This window comes from Diceros bicornis, chromosome 31 (assembly GCF_020826845.1).
Source record: "Diceros bicornis minor isolate mBicDic1 chromosome 31, mDicBic1.mat.cur, whole genome shotgun sequence".
Lineage (NCBI taxonomy): Eukaryota > Metazoa > Chordata > Mammalia > Perissodactyla > Rhinocerotidae > Diceros > Diceros bicornis.
Genome location: NC_080770.1, coordinates 18,399,354 through 18,410,280, shown reverse-complemented (window position 1 = coordinate 18,410,280; position 10,927 = coordinate 18,399,354). Strand labels below are relative to the sequence as shown.

General features: G+C 35.1%; 1 pseudogene; it reads left to right on the top strand.

The window, feature by feature from the left end:
• Positions 1 to 1,026: 1,026 nt before the first annotated feature.
• On the top strand, positions 1,027 to 1,975 carry LOC131395660 (olfactory receptor 5M10-like; annotated as a pseudogene).
• The last annotated feature ends 8,952 nt before the right edge of the window (positions 1,976 to 10,927 follow it).

The window sequence follows — 10,927 nt, the reverse complement described above, 5'->3', positions numbered from 1 at the left end:
AATATTTCATGACATCTCTAAAAATTAATTATTATATGCAATCTCTTCTGATGTATACGTGAAAACTAGATAAAAGTATCCTTAGGGTGCAATTCTGAGGTACAATTTTTCCAGCTGTATCTTATTTTCACAAAGAATTGAGAGATAGTGGCTCCAGGTGGGAGCTAGGGACATATTTAAACATGATCTGTATTTCCCTAGACAAATATTTACATATGTGTTAGTTGCACATAAAACGGGGACAGAAAAACCACACATTCTTCTCCAGATACTTGTATTCCTTATTTACTGAACAAATTCTAGCTTCTCAGAAAGGTCTTTCTTTGAATGGCCATCTAAAAGAATCCCAGCCCCCATTTTTCTTCATACTGTTTGCTTCTAACTGACATGTTATCCATCTTTATCTGTGTGTTTAACATCGGTACCTTTTCCTACAACGTATCCTCCACGAGGATGGGGAATTCACTCACTGCTATAAACCGAGAAGCTGGAACAGTAAAACAAATCAATCTTTCTAGTGTATGTTAATAAAGGAGTGGGTGAATTTACAAAGCAGAGAGACCAATTCTTCATTCTGTACCTTCTAAGCCATATGTCAAGAGGTAAATTTACTAATTCAATGCCTTCTGAAGGAAATTAAGCCAAGCAATTATGAATTTCAAGTGAAAATGCTGTACTGAATATTTATTTTTGATTTTGCATCTGGAAAATAGGATATCTGATCTGGAGGGATGCTAGAAATCCAACTTGGTTCAGTTTTCCATTTGAATGATGCCAAGGACCTGTTGTTTTTTGTATCTGATTTTAATTCTTATGCTTTTTTTCCCACAAAATTTGAAAAAAAATACCAAATATGGAGTTTTCCATTATGACAGGTTTAAATGTGTGATGTGTTTGTTGAAAAAAGAATAATTTCCCAATAGATGAATAGATCAAAGACTAAATGATGAAATGCATTTACTGGAAAAAATGGAACAAATGCAGAATCTGGATCAGACAGAATTCTTCACTTTCAGTTTTCAAGAGATAAGAAAATGTCTTCTCAAAACCACACTGTAGTGAGGGAATTCATTCTCTTGGGACTCACAGAGGATCCAGTGTTGGAGAAGATCCTGTTTGGAGTGTTTCTGGTGATCTACCTAATCACACTGGCAGGGAATCTGTGCATGATCACGCTGATCAATACCAATCCCCACCTCCAAATGCCCATGTATTTCTTCCTTAGCCACCTCTCCTTTATAGACATTTGTTATTCCTCCAACATTACTCCAAATATGCTGCACAATTCCTCTCAGACCAGAAGACCATCTCCTATGCTGGATGCTTCACGCAGTGTCTTCTCTTCATTGCCCTGGTGATTACTCAGTTTTATATCCTTGCTTCCATGACGTTGGATCGTTATGTAGCCATTCATAACCCTTTACATTACAGTACCAGAATGTCCAGGAACATTTGTATCTCTCTAGTCATGGTCCCTTATACTTTTGGCTTCCTCAATGGACTCTCTCAGGCACTGCTGACTTTTCACTTATCTTTCTGTGGCTCCCTTGAAATCAATCATTTCTACTGTGCCGATCCTCCTCTTATAATGTTGGCCTGCTCTGATACCTATGTCAAGAAGATGGCAATGTTTGTAGTTGCTGATTTTACTCCCTTAAGCTCGCTCTTCATCATTCTCCTGTCCTACCTTTTCATTATTACAGCTGTCTTGAGGATCCGTTCTGCTAAAGGCAGGCACAAAGCCTTTTCTACTTGTGGTTCCCACCTGACAACAGTCTCCATATTTTATGGAACCCTCTTGTGCATGCACTTAAGGCCCCTATCTGAGAAGTCTATAGAGGAGTCCAAAATAATTGCAGTCTTCTATACTTTTTTGAGCCCAATGCTGAACCCATTGATCTACAGTCTAAGGAACAAGGATGTGATCCATGCCATGCAGCAAAGGATTAAGGGAAATTATTCATGAAATTGCAGTTTAGCCATCTGTTCATTTGAAATGACTAAGTGTCTGTGATAAGATAGTGATTAGCACCTAGAAATGAGTAAGAGAGAGGTCCTAAATGTAATAGATTCCCTCGTTCCAATTTCTTTTTGAGGATCAGCATCATTTAGTCTGTGGAACATTTTCTTAATTCATAAGAAACTTCCCTTTTTGTTAAGCAAAGAGTTGTTAGCAACCATTCCTAGCAACCAGAATATGCTGATATCCAGATTTATAATCCTATTTGAAAAATATATTTTAGAATCATTTTAAAGTACTCCATATTTTGTCTAAATAATTGTATGCTTCCTTTTATTTTTTAGTCCTAAGAGCCACTGTGGCTTTCAGGAGCCAAACTTAAACTTAGTCTTGGCAATTCTCTTAATCCAATGGTTGATCTCTTTGTAGTCTTTTTTTAAATATTCTATTTATTTATTTCTATTTGTGATTTAATTTTTTCTTTGTGTAAGTTTTGGGGTGAAAGTCACCTCAGAATTTCTTTAGAGACAGGATAGAACATAAATCAACATGCATAAAAATAATCATAAGTGACACTCAATTATAATTTGGTTCTCATTTTTATATCACTATTTATTTTAATCCTTGCAACTGAACTAGTGAGAAAACTATGATCTCCATTTATAACATTTGGAGTCTTAGGCACAGAGAGGTTAAATGACTTACCCAAAGTCTCTCAGCCACTAAGTAGCACAAAGGCAAATCCCTCGATTCCATATTCTTTCTCTTTCCAACTCACACTGCAGTGGTTAAACTTCTCAGCACTGCAAATGCAGGACAGAATGCGGGGATAATAAACCAATGAGGTTAGTGCTGTACACGAAATCATGGTGATTGTGATGAGAGTGATACAGCTGATAATAGCTAATGTGGATGTCTTCTGACATTTCAGGTAAAGATGGTAATTTGTGTGCAATACAATTTGAATTACCCCACTGTTCCATGTAAAGCAGGCAATTTTTATATGTGGTAGACTTATTTAGATAGTATTTTATGGATATATTTTCCAGATTATAAAAGCTCACAGGTTCATTTTAAATAACTAGAAAATGCAGACAGAAATGAAGAAGCTACATTTATCAGTGATATGTCCTAAACCAATGGATAATTTCTGTTTATGTTTTTTATATTTCTTCTCAATAATTTTATGCATATATATTAATTAATAAAACAAAATTGGAATAATTTCCCATATACAAGTATGAACATTGATTTTCACTTGATATAATGTTTGCATTTCATGTGGACTAAATGTTTTTGGTGAACACCATTTTTAATGTAGTATAAAAATTAATTCATTTTGAACTTCATTACAAAAATAATACATATCAATTGTAGAAAAACAAGCTAAAAAATACTGAAAGATATAAGGCATGAAAGCAAAATTTTCTTGTAATCTCCTACTTAAAGTGAGCTGCTCTCAACATTTTGGTATATTTTTTTCCACTTGATTTATCTTGCAAACCATTATTCCAGCATATGGATGTATCCTATTTTTAAGATTGAGTCGTATCTCGATATTTGTATCTCTCTGAATGTTCCGAGAGGTGTAATTGCTGAATTAAATACTTTGAATGATTTTGAAGCTCCTGCTAATTTTTTCTGTGGTAAATTTTTCTCCAGAAAGCTCCTAACAATTTATACTTATGATAAGTAATACTTGAGATTAACTTTTTCACTATACCATTATTAGTATTAGAAAATGTTATTTGGGATTTTTGGCTTCTTTGATTTCTCAACTGAAATTCTTAGGAAAGGATTCTGGGTTTTTTTGACAGAAAAATTTTTGAAATGTATTTTTAACAAAGAATATACATCAGTTTGATGATTGCCTTTCATGTTATTTCTGATGACTTCTCACATGAAGAATATTTACAGGAATGTCGAATTATTCCAGAGACATTTTTGTTGTATGATATAACATTGCACACAATTTTTCCCACACATTTTTAACTCATTCCCTCCCATTATTTGTTAAGGAACCCCTTTTTGCCCACCGTTTTGCAGTGTTACCTTTATCATATGCTAAGTGAATCCATTTCTGACCTATTTCCTCTATTCCTTTGACGAATGTATACAAATATTTTAAACCAAATTACTATAATTAAGGTAGTGTGGGAGATCAAGATTTGGCCACCCTGAAATCTCTTTACCTTGGTTGTTTTCTCTGAGGACATTTGACCTCCCCCACTACCTGCCTAAAGAATTTGACATGGTAACTCCTTCCTGGAACAGATCTTCTATCTGATGGCTGTAATATAATGTAAAATAGATGTTACAATAGAAAAGGCATCAACAAGCCCATCTTATGTCTCTCTGGCCACATTCTCTGGATGGCCCTGCAAGGAGTTGCCAGACAAACATTTACATTTATAAGGGAAATCTCCATTTGTAAAGGTATCGCCCTCTCTGTATTGGGAAAAGAGGGGATGGCCTCATTTCTAGAGACTTATCAATGTGGAAGGTGAGGCCTTAAATCTGCATAATAACCTTACTCTTGTTTACTGTGCTTTAGTGGTAATCTCCTGTAACTGACTCCCCCCACCACAACATCCTCCTTTGTCATTGGCTGAACATGGTATTTAAGACGAGAATTCCTGCTATTGTGCTGAGAAACGCGGTGTCCCTGCTTTCTCCCATGTATACATGTTATTAAACTTGGTATTATTTTCTCCTGCTCACCTGTCTAGTTAATTATATGGCCAGCCGTAAGAACATTAAGGAAAAGGGCAGAGGGAGATTCTCTCTCTCTCCCCATAGTAGATTTAAAATTTGTTTTAATTTCTAGTAGAGAAATTCCATCTTTTTCATTTTTTCCTTTCAAATTTATCTTAGGAGAATGCAAATCAGATGCTTCTAAGCTATCCAATATTTTTAACTCAGAAATTATGAATATTCAATCTTGAAAGTACATGCACACTTATTAATAAAGATCAATTATGGCTATACATATAATACATATCCATTGTAAATTATTTTAGAAATATGGAAAATATTTTAGTACTAACAGTATTGTTATAGCTTGGTCCCCAGATCTGACAGGGAGATATATGGCATGGAGACCATAGAGAGGACTGCTTAGGGAAGAAAGGTTACAGGTGAGTTAAGGGTTTTTTTGCCAGAAAGGCAGAGAGCTGCTGGTAAGCCATAAATGAGGAGAAAAGCATTTAACCTTTACGCATTAAGGCTGTATATTTGTTAACATTTTTACACAAACACTTATTTTTTCATTATACCATTATGTGTCCATTATGCAACATTATTTTTCAACAAATATAACTAAATACAGAATCTTATTCTTAACTAGGTTGTCCTTTGCCAGCAACTATCCTCCCAAAGAACTGACATGCCCACACATACTCAACTGTGAGTCATTTCAAACACTGAAAAAAATTTTATATTGATCCAAACTAAAATAATTATTAAGTTTTTAAAGAATTGGAAGAAATATTGCTATGCTTAATTGCAGTGGAGAAATTCACAGTGGAAAAGTTACTCGAATTTGACCATAAAGAGGTATCCAATACTTTGGCAAAGTTTTTGCCCCAGATATGGTAAAGTGTAAACTTATTAAGATATGATAAGTTCACAGAAATCATATGAAGTACTGAAACACTATCATATAGATAAATGTTGAAGGCTATATATGAAAAACTGATAAAAATATAAACATATTAAAATTAATGAGTACTAATGTTAGTAATCAAAAATATGAATTAAGAGACTGCTTTGTGTAGTGTTTATATTTAAGAGAGTTCAAAAGAGACTGGCACTTTCTACACCGATTGTGTTGTAGGGGAGGAAGACAATTCCCCTACTCTCTCTAAGTCCTTCTGGCTGGCCTAAGAATTAAATTGATGTGAGACAGAATAATAGGAGAAAATCAAACAAAGCTTTATAACATGTATATGTAGGAGAAACCCAGGAAAACTGAGCCATTTACCAGAACAGCTGAGGTTGACACCTTAAACAGCATTTTTAGCTAAAGACAAAGGAGAGTGTTGGGCTTAGTCCTTTGGGACTTCAGGAGGGAAGAATGCAATTTACGTGGGGATGGAAATGCAAAAGGGCCAACTCCAGACAATGTGACCTGAGAGACACATTTTACATTACATCACAGTTATCTTATGGTATTACCACCTTCCTGGAACAGGCCCTTCTTTTTTAAATTGTTTTAGGCAGTTACTGGGGACTTCGAAGTTTCTTTCAGAGTCATTTGTTCTTAAAAATAATCAAGCCACAGAGACACATTATGGGGGGGCCATCTATGACCCCCACAGTGTCAAGAAGAACAATATGATGCAGTTTTTCTGGAAATCAATTTAACATTATGTTTTAAGGAATCTTAAAAATGTTTGCACACTTTTACTCAGTCCAATTTTAAGAATGTGCTGAAGGCATAATAAGAAATGGAAGATTTTCATAGTAATGTCTGCTTTATTGTTGAGAACAAGGAAAGAAGTTACATATTAAACACAGGCAGCCCTCACTTTACACAGTACCAGCTTAAGTGAAACCTGTACAGACTGGGAACTTGTCCTTGCTTTGCAGGGATCCCAATTACCACAGTGCAGTGCAGAGTGAGGGCTGCCTGCATTTAATAACCGGTTAGGCACAGGTGTATGGCAGACAGAGCAGAAGCTGCCCGTAAATAACTAGAACCCCGGAAGGGTGTGTTGGCTGTGATCATGAGGGAATTGGGACTATCGAGTGACAGATTTTTACACTAGAATGTTATACAGACATTAAAATGAAGAAGTTCCCAGTTAAGGAAAGGGCAAATCATTTTATATAGGTTTCATGAAAAAAGAAGTGTACAAAAATATATACATTATAATAACCTTGTAAAATACTAAGATTACGGAAAAGTAAAACTGACTTATTCTTTACATCTATGTACCAATTTTCCATGATAAACAATTATTGCTTTTATAAGCAAGAAACAAACAAAAAACTGCATGTTTTCAATATCATCCAGATCTCTAGATGTAAAATTAAAGGGTCTTTACTGATTAATGTTAGAATTTAAATATGAAAGTAGGAGAAAGCAGAGGTTCAAAACCCCTTTTATAACAGTATTGAACTGGATGGTCATCTAGATTTTCCTAATTCAAGTTCCTATTACTTTTCCCCTTAAAAATATCGTGTTTCTGAATATTTTGAGTGTCTTCAGTGATAAATAAAGTTATGCTTATGTTTGTTAAGAGTGGGTTATGGGGACAAGTCAACATCAATCTCTATCTACAATGTTTTAATCTGGAAAACAGAATTTTTCTTTCATTCAGAAGTTTTCTTCTCAAGAGACACTTCCTCCAAATAAAGGCTTTTTTCTTCTTCTTCTTTTGAAGCTTAAACATGACCTTCAGGTATCGATCATACTATGACACTGAGAAGAAGTGAAACAAATTAAAGTTGAGTTTCAATAAATTGTATCTGATGGATCAATGTTTTCTGCATTGATTCATATCTACTATATTAACACATACACACAATAGAATGAACACTTTCAATGCATTTGAGGATGTAGAGAAACTTGGGTGCCATTTGCTGGTCGTGACTTTACACATCAGTACATCCAAAAAGTATGAAATATAAAAACATGCAAGAATAAAACTGTAGAAATCTATCTTAAAACAATAACTCATCAGAAGCACTAACTTGTATTTATGAACATTTTCCTAAAGAGGGAAAAATATAAAAACTGCCTAAATATTTAAAGAAAGTAGTACTTTGTTCTTTTGAAAATTGGTGTTGCTAACTAAAGTGGACAATATGTTGGACAAACATAATTTATTTTATGTTTCATATATATTTCATATTTATTCAATTTACCCCATATACTCAATATCACACTTTGTATTTAACTATGAGGAAATCTTGTCTGTTCTAATTTCTAAATATTATATATTGAATCTTAACACAGCTTGTCAGCATTTCCTCTGCTACCAGTCTGGTCTAAGATGAAATCATTTTTTGCCCAAGCTACAATAACAATCATCCTCCTTCCACATTTGAAATCATCTGTTTCAATGCAAGCCAATGATCTTTCATAAGTATAATCACATCATGTTACTGATCTGGTGAAATAGTCCAAGATTTTCCAACACACTTAGGCTAAAATCTAAACTTCTTAAGAAACATCACAGAGCCTACAAGGACTGAGGTGATGCCTTCCTATCTACTTCTCCAAACTCTTTGACCACTTACTCTTCAGTACTTCTTCTGCCATATTGATCTTCCAGCTGTTTCTTGAACATGCTGAGCACATTCCCACCTCAGGGCCTTTGCACATGCTATTCCCTCTGCTTAGAAAGTTCTTCCCTCAGACCTTTGAGTAACTCATTCCATCACTTCATTCAGATCTCTCTTCTAATAACACATCTTCTGAAAGGCATTGCCTGGCCACTAATCTAAGTTACTCCATAACAAATAGCTCTTTAATCATGAACCATGATCTATCTTTCCTTATATCATTTATCACTTCAGAAATGATTATTTACATACGTGACTCTATTTATGTGACAGTTCCAGTCCTAAGGCTGAAATGGCTGGACAGTGGCATATGTCACTAGAGCCCAATGAGAGCTAGAACCGAGAAGAAAGTCCCTGGCCACCTTCTTCCCCAACACACACCTCCACGGTAGTTTTCCCCGGAAGGTTTCAGCCACTCTAGCACCTTCATTGTGAAGCTGGGAGAGAATGAGAAAGAAACTGAGCTACTTTTCTCTTCCTCCCACCGCTGACATCCTGCTGGTTTCTCCCATTGGCTAAACTGAGCTGGAAACTAGTTACCAAAGGAGCTCTATTGATGTGACGCCTGAGGGTGAAATTCCGGGTGGACAGAACAAGGCAGAGAAGAAAAGGCCACAGATCTGGGTGGGGTAGGGCGACAAAGGGAGAATCACCAGACAACTATCTTATCCATGTTTCTACAATGTTCCCATAGCTATGTATTATTTTTCCTACTGAAAAATAAAGTGCAAGACTCAGATTAGTAAATAAATAACTAGTCCAAGTTCAACAAAAGCTAATTCATCTTCCAGTGGTTTTCCAAATGCCGAAACTCTCTCCCTACACCACACACTATTCTATCTTACATGTTGTAAACAGGAGAACTTAATATTTCCCCCGAGTCAAAAAATATTAAGACATTCAGGCATAAATTAAAATTAATAATGAATCCCATTGCTTCTTCATTCTCGGGAAATTTGATTCTCTGATGATATTGGGGAGTGGGCAAAAATCATGTTCTCAATAAGCTTATGATTTTTAAAAGAATAAAAAAGATAGTGGTTGTTCACAGTCTGAATGACTTTCTGCTGGAAATAATTAAACCATGGGGATTTGGTCCCTTTATAACAATTCCATTATAAACTCTTCAGTTCTTCATATCCATGCTCTCCTCAGGAAAACACTCTTCTTTCACAGGTAGGATGAGGTATTGTAAAACATATTTTAGAAACTGAAATAAATATTTTAATCAACAAAAATAAAATTATGTGCTGAAACATATTCTGATGAATCACTAAATACCCTGAATGAAATTCTACTACTCTCTCAGAGCACAAGTCTTTATGTGTTTACAATGGAGATGAATAGCTTGCCCAAGCCCTACAGCTAGGGTAGAGGATATGGGATTTTCAGCCAGGAAGTCTGGCTTCAGACCCCAGTAACTGTTACACTCTGCTGACTCTCAGGAACTCACCATGCTTACTTTCTCATTTCATGAAGAAAAACAAAGTGGTATTAAATAAACTATTTGGTTCCTTCCGAGTTAACAACGCTACTCTTTATAATTATAAGCATCATATCATGTAATGGTCGGCACCTCCTTCGTGGAGAATTGGCCACGTTTAGGTTATAATCTATATAAATTATTTAAAATTAATTCAAAGTGCACTTCATGAAGATGTCTTCTCTAAATTTCTTTTTCCACTTCAAATTGAACAACAATCACGTGCCAAGGAGACATCATCCTTGTTAAAGCTAAAGACCAACCTTCTAGACTCTTTGGGTCACTATGCAGTGGCAGCAAACATCTACACGAGAGAGCCTCAGGGTGAGGGTGAATGTCATGAGTGTAAAGCCGTGGGTGTCCCCAGAGCCACATCTGTCCACATGCAAATACTTCTCTCTGAAGTTTTCTTGCTCAAATCATGTAGGACGTCGTGTTCTGTTTCTTTAAATGAAGGTTATTACCATAAAGTACTCAGTTCAATTATCTGGAATGTTCATTGTTTGCATTACAAGCATTCAAAAATTAATCGAGGTATTTATTATTTTGGCTCTTAATTAATGTTTAAAAATAGAGACTTATTAAATATACCATCATAGCACCAAGGAATATTTGCCTATTATGACAATTACTATGACATTATGAACTTAAAAAAGAAAAATAAAAAATGATTTTCATTCTGTTGATTTATGATATTTTTCTTGGATTTTATTACCCTAGTCAATACGTCCAAAGTGCAGAATAGGATAATGCAATGGGAAAGAATGTTGGAGTGGTACATTTATAAAGTACCTTACAAAGTGACCTGTGTCCCTCCTTGGCACTGTAGCTACCAACAAGAGTCCGTACAATATTTACATACCTGGGGATGTGTTATTGAAAGAGAATGTAGATTTTTCCTCAGTGGTTTTCATGGCCACTTTCATCCTGCAAAAATGTTGGGAGATGCGCTCCATGATATTTTATGTACTGTCTCAGTGTGTAGGTAGTATTGTTATTATTTCAGTATGACCATTTACATGTTTTAAAGAACTTAAATTGATTCATGTTATAGGGTTTGTCTCATTTTTTGCAAGAGTTAAAGTGAAGTAGAGTTATTACAAAATTGTTATGGTCTGGGGATATGTTTGTCAATCTTTTTTTTCATGGTTATCTTCCCCTCACCTGGGAGACTTTTAATACATTATTTTATC